The sequence below is a fragment of the Panthera uncia genome (genome assembly GCF_023721935.1).
Source record: "Panthera uncia isolate 11264 chromosome D3 unlocalized genomic scaffold, Puncia_PCG_1.0 HiC_scaffold_9, whole genome shotgun sequence".
NCBI classification, from domain to species: domain Eukaryota; kingdom Metazoa; phylum Chordata; class Mammalia; order Carnivora; family Felidae; genus Panthera; species Panthera uncia.
In genome coordinates, this window is record NW_026057587.1 from 4,040,188 (window position 1) to 4,050,010 (window position 9,823).

A 9,823-nucleotide genomic window follows, 5' to 3' on the forward strand; every position below is an offset into this window, starting at 1 on the left:
CAAACAGCCGGAAAACAATAAGATGGCACAGGAAAATCCTTACCTGTCAAAGGTTATTCAAAATGTAAATGGGTTGAATTCTCCAATGAATTGGCACAGGGTGGCTGAATTAAAAACAAACAAGACCCAACTACATGCTACCCACAAGAGACTCGCTCCTGCCTTAAGGACACACAGAGGCTCGAAGTGAAGGAAAGAGGAGGCTCTTCCATGAAGTGGAAGCCACAAGACGAGAGGGTAGCTCTACTGACGTCAGATGAAATAAACTTTAAGCCCCCAACAGTAAAACACAACAAAACTCATTACATAAGGATAAGGGGATCAACTCATCAAGAGGATGTAACAATTATATATATGCACTTATTACTGGAGCACCTACATGTATTAAACAAATTCTAACAGATCTGAAAGGGAAAAAAAGACAACACAATAGTAATAGACTCTAATAGCCCACTTTCGGCCATGGGTATAGATCATCCAGACAGAAAATCAACAAGGAGACATTGGACTTGAACCATACATTAGACCAAATGGACCTAATAGACATTTATAGAACATTCTAGCTACAGCAGCAGAATGCACATTTTTCTCAAATACACACAGAACATTCTCCAGGGCAGGTCATATGACAGGCTGCAAAACAAGTCTTAGCAAATTTAAGAAGACTGACATCCATTTTCCAACCACAGTGTTACAAAACTAGAAATCAGTAACAGGAGGGAAGGTGGAATATTTATAAACATGTGGAGACCAAACAAAACATTCTGGAACAACCAATGGGTCAAATAAGAAATCTAAACAAAAGGGGTGCCTGGGTGGCTCCATTGGTTAAGTGTCCGACTCTTGATTTCGGCTCAGGTCATGATCTCATGGTTTGTTACTTTGAGCCCCGCTTTTGGGCTCTGTGCTGATAGCATGGAGCCTGACTGGTATATCCTCTCTCTCTCTGCCCCTTCCCCACTCATGCTTTTTCTCTCTCAAATAAACATTAAAAAAAAAGAAACCAAAAAATTTTTAAAATCTTGAAACAACTGGAAATGGGTCATAATACAATAAAACCTTTGGGAAGCTGCAAAAGCAGTCCTGCAGGGAAGTTTTAGTGATAAATGCATGTATTACAAAAAATAGATCTTGGGGCATCTGGGTGGCTGAATCAGTTAAGCATCCAACTTGGGCTCGGGTCATGATCTTTGAGCCCTGTGTTGGGCTCTGTGCTGACAGCGCAGAGCCTGGAGCCTGCTTCAGGTTCTGTGTCTCCCTCTCTCTCTACCTCTCCCTGACTCGTGCTCTCTCTCAAAAATAAAACATTAAAAAATATGTAAAAAATAGATGTCAAATGACTAGCCTAATTTTATACCTGAAGGAATGAGGCAAAGAAGAAAAAGCTAGGCCAAGTCTATCATAAGGAAAGAAATAGCAGAAGACTGGAGTGGAGATAAATAGGTATCAGAAAAAGTAAAACAAGATCAATGAAACTAAGAGCTGGTGTTTTGAAAAGATAAAGTTGACCCCAGCACAGAAATATAAAGGATCAGGGGCGCCTGGGTAACTCCATTGGTTGGGTATCCAACTCTGGCTGAAGTCCTGATATCACAGTTCATGAGTTCAAGCCCCGCATCGGGCTCTGTGCTGACAGGTCAGAGCCTACAGCCTGCTTCAGATTCTGTGTCTCCCTCTCTGCTCCTCTCCTCTCTCTCTCTCTCCCTCTCTCTCTCAAAAATAAAGAAACTTAAAAAAAATACAAAGGATCGTAACAAGCTAATATGAACAATTATACAACCAACAAACTGGATAACCCAGAAGAAACAGAAAATGTGAACAAACCAATAATGAGTGAGAAGATACGGTCAGTAGTCAAAAGCATCCCAACAAATAAAAGTCCAGGACCAGATGGCCAACTAGTTAATTCTACCAATCATTTAAAAAAGAATTAATGGCAGTACTTCTCAAACTCTTCCAAAAACCTGAAGAGGAAGGAACACTCCAGTTCTTTTTATGAGGCCAGCGTTCCCCTGATCCCAGACCCAGCTAAGACGCCACCAGAAATCTGCTGGCCAATATCCATGATGAATATAAATGCAAAGATTCTCGACCAAATATTCTCCAACTGAATTCCACATTACATTAAAATGGTGGTACACCATGATCAAGTGGGATTTATCCATGGGAGGCAAGGAAGATCCCACACACAAAAACATGACACACCATGTTAATAGAAGGACAGATCAATCACACCATTTCACTAGATTCAGAAGAAGTTTTGAAAAAAACACAACATCCTTTTATGATAAAAACTGTCAGCAAATTAGGTCTAAAAGGAATGTATATGAACCCAATAAAGGCCATATATGACAAGCCCACAGTTAACTGTGAAGGGTTGAGGACTTTTCCTCTATGCTCAGAGGAGGACAAGAATGTCCACTCACACCACTCCTGTTCAACACAGCACTGGAAGTCCCAGCCAGAGCAATCAGACAAGACAAAGACACAAAAGACCTCCAAATCAGAAAGGAGGCACTGAATTATTTTTATTTGCAGATGATATGATCTTCTATAGAAAAAATCCTAAAGACTTCACTGAAAAACTGTTACAACTAAGCAGTAATTCTGTTACATTGCAGGATACAAAATCAGCACACAAGAATCAGTTGCTTTTTCTATATGCAAAAAAAGGAAACTTTGGCGGGGGGCGGAGGTGGAGGGGGAATCCACTCACAATAGGACCAAAACCAATAAAATATTTGGGAATAAACCTAACCAAACAAGTGAAAAATCTGTATACTAAAAAGTGTAAGACCTTGATGAAAGAAACTGAAGACACAAGTGGAAAGACATCCCATGCTCATGGATGAGAATTAATGTTTAAAATCTCCATACTACCCAAAGCCATCTACAGATTCAGTGCGGTTCCTATCAGAACTCCAATGGCGTTGTTCACAGAAACAGGAAAAAACAATCGTAAAATTTGTATGGAACCACAAAAGACCCTGGAGAGCTAAAGCAATAATGAAAAAGAAGAAAGCTGGGGCGCCTGGGTGGCTCAGTCGGTTAAGCGGCCGACTTCGGCTCGGGTCATGATCTCGCGGTCCGTGAGTTCGAGTCCCGCGTCGGGCTCTGTGCTGACGGCTCAGAGCCTGGAGCCTGTTTCGGATTCTGTGTCTCCCTCTCTCTGACCCTCCCCTGTTCGTGCTCTGTCTCTCTCTGTCTCAAAAATAAATAAACGTTAAAAAAATTAAAAAAAAGAAAAAGAAGAAAGCTGGAGGCATACTTCCTGATCTGAAGCTATATTAAAATAGTAGTAATCAAAATGGTGCTATACTAGCCTCAAAACAGATGCCAGAAGAGAATCGAAAGCCCAGAAATTAACCCATGCATAAAGGACTACACCAAACTAAAAACTTCTGCACAGTAAGAAGACACAACGAAATGAAAAGGCAACTACAAAATAGGAGAACATGTGCAAACCATCTATCTTGTTAACTGATGCAACTCACTAGCAAAAAAAAATCCCCAAAAACCAAATAACTCGCTTTTTAAATAATGGTCAGAGGACCTGAATAGATGTTTTTCCAAAGAAGACATACAAATGGCCACCTTGTACACAGGTGAAAAGAGGCTTCACTTTGCTAATTAAGAAAATGCACATCGAAACCACAATGAGATACCGCCTCACACCTGTTAGAATGGCTGTCGGCCAAAAGACCAGAAAGCAGTGTTGGCGAGGATGTGGAGAAGGAGGAACCTCGTGCACTGTCAGTGGGAATGCAAACTGGCGTGGCCACGGTGGAAAACAGTACGGACGTTCCCCAAAAAGTTAAAAATGGAAATAGCATACGATCCAGCAATCCTCTGGGTATATAGTTAATGGGAATGAAATTAGGATCTCCATGTTCAATTCGTCATTACTCACACTAGGTAGGACATGGGAACGACACAAACGTCCGTCCACAGAAGAAGGGACAAGGAAGTCGTGATGCACACGCGCATGTGCGCACACACATACAAATGTTATTCAGCCACGAGGAAGGAGGAAATCCTGCCATTTGAGACAACATATGCTCAGTGAAATAAGTCACACGCAGAAAACCAAACACTGCACGATCTCTCTTATGTGGAATCTGAAAAAGCCAAACCCAGAAACAGAGGGTAGAACGGCGGTGGCCGGGAGCCTGGGAGAACAAGAGACGTTGGTCCAAGGGCACAAACTTCCAGTTCTGAGCTGAAGAAGTCCCGGGGATCTACCGTACGGCACGGTGAGCACAGGGAACGGTACCGCGCTGCCTGGTTGAAGGCTGCGGAGGGGAAGCCCTGAGCGGTACGAAAAGCCGCCGGTGATCATGGGACGTGATGACGGTGTTCACTAGCCCAAGTGTCATCGTTCTGCAGTGTATGCTTGCTCCAAATAATCACCTTGTACACCCTGAACTCACATGACGTTCTGCCAATTATATGTCAAACCTGGGGGGAAAATCAGAACATCTGTGTATTTCCTTTAAGAAATTAATATTCATTAAAAATGGAATAAAATGGATTTATGGTTGCACTCAAGGAGAAATTAAGGGAATAAAAAACCAAAGTCTTTAAGTGGGTTGTCCTTAAGCAGAAATAGGTCTGGTTTGGTTTCCATGATTCCTACTGAATTACCTGAATTAACTTCACTGGGTTGTTAGGAAATATTCTTAGTTTTAACAATCCTAGCAACTTTTTTTTTTACATGTTTGCTTATTTTTGAGAGAGCGCGAGAGAGCGAGCGAACAGGAAGGAAGAGCGAGAGAGGGAGACAGAGGATCTCAAGGAGGCCCCACTCTGTCAGCTCAGCATAGAGCCCAACGCGGGGCTCAGACTCACGAACCGTGAGATCATGACCTGAGCCGAAGTCAGATGCTTAACCAACTGAGCCACCCAGGCGGCCTTCTAGCAAACTTTTTTTTATTAACATTAAATTTTCACGCAAAATATAATTTTAATGTTCTGGGCACACCTGGGTGACTCAGGTAAGCATCCGACTTCGGCTCATGTCATGATTTCATGGTTTGTGAGTTCGAGCTCAGAGTCGGGCTCTGTGCTGACATTTCGGAGGCTGGAGCCAGCTTCAGATTCTCTCTCTCTGCCCCTTCCCCCACTTGCACTCTCTCAAAAATAAATAAAATACAAGAATTTAACATTCTGCTGAATGTTTAGTAAAACTCTAAGCAAATCGCATTTTTTAGCAGCTTCTGAATGACTCAGCACAGCTCTGACATAAATCACCAAATCTGACAGAGGGCAGAACGACAAATGTTTCCTCCCCAGCTGAAGGGTCCCAGGGAAGTGCAGATGTCCCGGCCCCGGGAGGTCGGGGGGGTTTCTGCGGGTTGTGTGCTTGGAGCACCCGGGAGCTCTAGTAAAGTATCGGACGAGCTGTTTGTGGCCGAATCCTGGGTTTCTAATGGGGTCAGAGCAGACACCCGAGGTGTTTTGTGCAAACACGGGTGCAGTCCCCCCACCCCCCCACTGCCAGCCCCCTGAGCTGGGCGGAGGCTGTCAGGGCAGCCCTGGGCAGGAGGCAGTGGGGAGAGACGCTCCCACCCCCTGGGAGAGTCAGCTCCTGGGGCACGAAGCCAAGGTGACCCTGAGGGCTGCAGGCACTGCCTGCCCGGGGCTCAGTCAGGTACCCAGGGATGTTCGAACCTCACCCGATGACCCTGCCCAGGCCCCCCTCCCACCCCTGCGGGGACTCCAACAAGCAGGACAAACCCTGGCGGGGTCAACAGAGCCCACGGGCCGTCCCGACCACCGTGCCCCGCTGGCGACACCACGAGCACCTGGCGCTGGGATCACTTCCCGTGGGAATCTGGGGGTCCCTCCTTGCCGTGGCCCCAGGTGCAGGGACTGTCCCAGAGAGGACAGGTTCCGCTCCAGGCAGGGCCTGCAGGCCAGACTGGGGGCCCTTCCTGGGGCTGCACTGTGTCCTGCCATCTCTGCTTCTGTCCACCTGCCTAGCACGAGGAGCAGTCAGCATCCTGAGCACCCGCCTGCCCCCCGCCCCCCCCGCCCTGTGTGGCATCCCCTGACACGCCTGAGACCACACCCTGCCCTGGCCACCTGCCCCTCCCAGACACCAGGACTCTGGCCTAACAGGGGCGATGCCAAGGGGGGCTGCCACGGGGACAGGGCTCCCTGGCTTCCTCCTTCCCCTTCCCCCACCTGTGACAGAGGGACTGGGGGACTGGGGGGGACCAGGTCCTGAATCAGAAACGAGCCTCCCTATCAGTTCACCAAACACAACAGCTCAGGGAGGGGGTGACTCAGTCAGCACATCCCGAGCTGTCCCACAGGAAGACCCCTCCCGAGGGACCCCGCCGTGGGCCGGGGGCCAGACTTCTCCCAGTCCTGCCTGCTGCCAGTGCCTTCCAGGCCGGGTCATCCCCGACCAGGGCTCCTCTCCACAGACGGGACGTGCCAGCCACCCCCCCCCCTCCCCCAGGGCTCCTGTCTGAGAGCCCGGGGCCAGGAGAGCCCCAATCACCCATGTGTGCTCGAATCCTCCCGGTGACGGGGAGCTCACCACCCGTCGGGCAGCCTCCCTCGGGACGGTGGGAAACCCCTCCCTGCTGGCCCAGCCCTGCAGACGGCACCGCTCCATCCTGCACCCCCACTTCCTGCTCTCCTGAGTCGGGTCTTCTCCGGCGGGGCCCCTGCCCCCAGTCACCCCTGCTCCCAGCCGCCCCCACAGCCCCTCAGGTCCCAGAGCAGGCAGGTGCCCAGGACCCCTGCTCCCCACAGACCCGTCCCTCCTGCAGCCTCAGGGGCAGAGCAAACCCCCCAGCGCCCACACGGGCACCAGCCGGGGCTCCATCTGGCGGCTCAGAGGGAACCGTTGGGGCTCGGGGGGTCCTGCCGCACGTCCCGCTTGCTTTCTGCCCGCGCGCGCTTCTAACCTGCACCCACGTTCATCACGCAAGGACGACGTCCTCGCCCTGGAGCCGGGCTCTGCTGCCCCCGAACGCGGCCCCACGGCCTGAGGTCTAGGACGCGGGTCCCCTTGTGATCCAGTCGCGGGCTGGGCCCTGAGGCAGGACGCCGGCTCCACATTCTGGAAACCCGGAGCCTCTCCCTACAGAGGAGCTCCTTACTCCTTCCTGACACACGCCCTCCTCCTCCTGCTGCTGCTCACACCTGCAGTTAAGGCCGCGGAGCACAGCAAACACACCTGCCCTTCATCCCTGGGCTGAGCTGCAGGTGACACCCAGCAGGGCGCTGGGCCGCCCCTGGCAGGGCTCCCTCCCTCCCACCCACGCTCGGGCATTTGCTGCAAAGCCACTCACCTGGGGACTCAGGCAGGTGTGGGCGATGCACGGACCCCACCCTGAGTTCCCCAGGGGGCACAGAGGCCAGGGAACCGTGGGGACCCAGGCGTCCCGACTGCTGGTGCCAACCCCACTGTCTAGAGAGGCGCAGCCCCGTTCCCAGAGACCGGCCCGAGGGTGAGCGCAGGGGACGCGTGGGCCTCCCTCCCAGAAGACCCCGTGCGTGGCCAGGCCTGGTCCCCGTCAAGTGCATGAGCTCAGACCCCCGAAGGCAGCTCTCTGGGCCCTCACCTGTAGGGGCTTCTCAAGGGGCCTCACCTGAGAGCCCACATCTGGGGGAACCTTACCTGGGGTCCGTATCTAGGGGGGGTCCGTACCGAGGGATCCTCACCCGGGGCCCATAACTAGGGGGGGCGGTCCACACTTAGGGGGCCTCACCTGGGGGGGCCTCAAGGGGGCTGTCAGAGGCCCCGACTGGGGAAGGGGCCCGAACCCTCGGGGCTGCGGCCTGAGATGCAGGGACAGGCGTCTGAGACTCGGGCAGGCCTCTCGCTTCGACCGCTGACCCCACCTCACCTCCCTTCCGTCGGGCTCGGTGCCTGGGTCACGGGCCGCGGGCACCGCCGCCCCCTCCTGGGACACGGGGCCGGTCCTCAGGGTGGAGGAAGCCAGCCTTTCCCTCCCAGCCACTGGGCCTCTGCTCTGTGGCTCCGGCTCCGGCCCAGGCGGCCCCGCGCTGGGCGGTCCGGCTGGGGGGAGGGCAGGAGGCGGCACCTGCCCCGGGGGGCGGGGGCTTGTTAACTTGCTGACATAAGAGTTTGTGTGAAGCAGATTCCCAGGCCGGGAAAGAGTCCCGAACTGACGCCTCCAGACTGGAGCCAGTGCTCCTGGCTGAGAGCCGCGGGCTGGGCGGGGAGGGGCCCTGAGCACCGGCTCCAGGCTGGTTTGCCAGCAAACCTTGACGGAGCTCATGTGGCCCGTGCAGGCCCGGGGGGCTGGGGAGCCACCGCAGGCTCAGTGTAGGCTCAGCAGGAGAGGTGGGGAGACCGCCAGGTCAGTATAAATAAAGCAGGGGGAGGGAGATAACCAGGGTGGGTGTAGACACAGGAGCAGAAGCACTGAGACATCCAAGGCAGTGTAACCCCAGCAGGAGTACTAAGGAGATATGGAGAAATGGACAGACACAGAAGAAACTTCGGGGAAATCTGAGGTCTGTGTTCATACAGTAGAGGAACAAGAACACCTCTGGTCTGTGTCAGCACACGAGGGAGACCAGAGGGATATGCCAGGACAGTGTAGACAACACCTAAGAAAACAGGGAGCCATCCAGTGTGGACACATCAGGGTGACCATACAGACACCTCCGTTCAGTGCGGAACCACCAAGAAACCAGGGAGACACCTCAGGTTGGTGTAGACGTGTCAGGGAAACTGTGAAGACATTCTATTCACTGAATCACACGAGGGTGACAAGGAAGATACTCCAGGCCAGTAGAGACCCACTTGGGGGACCAGGGAGACAGCCGGGCCACACCAGTGTAGACACACCTTGGGATGCAGGGCAGAAGCCCAGGTCATTGTCGACTTACCATGAAACTAGGGAGGCCTTGGTCATTGCAGATAGCTCCCTTCATTCTAACCTGGGTAAAGACACCCTAGGTCAGTATAACACATCAGGGGAATTAGAGAGATATCCCAGCAGAGACACGGCAGGGGAACAGGGAGACACCCAAGGTCAGTGCAGACACAGTACAGGAAATCGAGAGACATCCCTCATCAGTGTAGACACTGCAGGGAGTTAAGAGACATCTTGTCAGTGTAAACACAGCAGGGGAATTAGGGAGACACTAGGTGGCCCGCACTGTTGCACGTGTGACACAGAATGCAACTCCCCACACTGGGAGATCCCCGTGTTAAATCACAGATGAATCAAGACATCGCCGTGCCCGCAGGCGTCCTGGGGATAAGGAGGAATCAAAGATCAAACCTTCCGCGTCAGGTGGAGAAAGTAATTTTGACACGTCACCGCACGCTGTTAGGAGGACTCGTTAAAGCTGAAGCGGAATCCAAAGGTCACCGCCAGGAGGGCCACAGAGCACCTCCTGGAGAAGGGGGCGTGCACAGGGTGACCCCGCCCCCAGAGCTGTAGCTGCCCAGCTGAGTGGGAGGGGATCCGGGTCCAGGCAGGAGATGACAGCCTCACCTGGGAGCTCCTCCCCGCTGGTGACACTCCAGGCCAGTCCGCCTGTGCCCCCTCTGAGTCGGTTATCTCTTCTTGCAGGACAGACCTTCCAAAAGGGTTGTGGCTTCAAATGTCAGTGGTTCCTGACTCCCCACAGTCCTGGGGTCAGATTTCCGGTGGGGCCCCACTGGTGGCTCTCTGCTCCACCTGGCCTGGCTGGGTCACTCCCTCAGCTGCTTCCAGCTGCTGGCCAGGCTGAGCTGGAAGGTTCTGGAAGGCAATTCTGCACCTGCCACATTCTTTTCAGTGCCATTTAAAAGAGCCCAGGTAATCCACCCTCAAGGTGTTTCCAT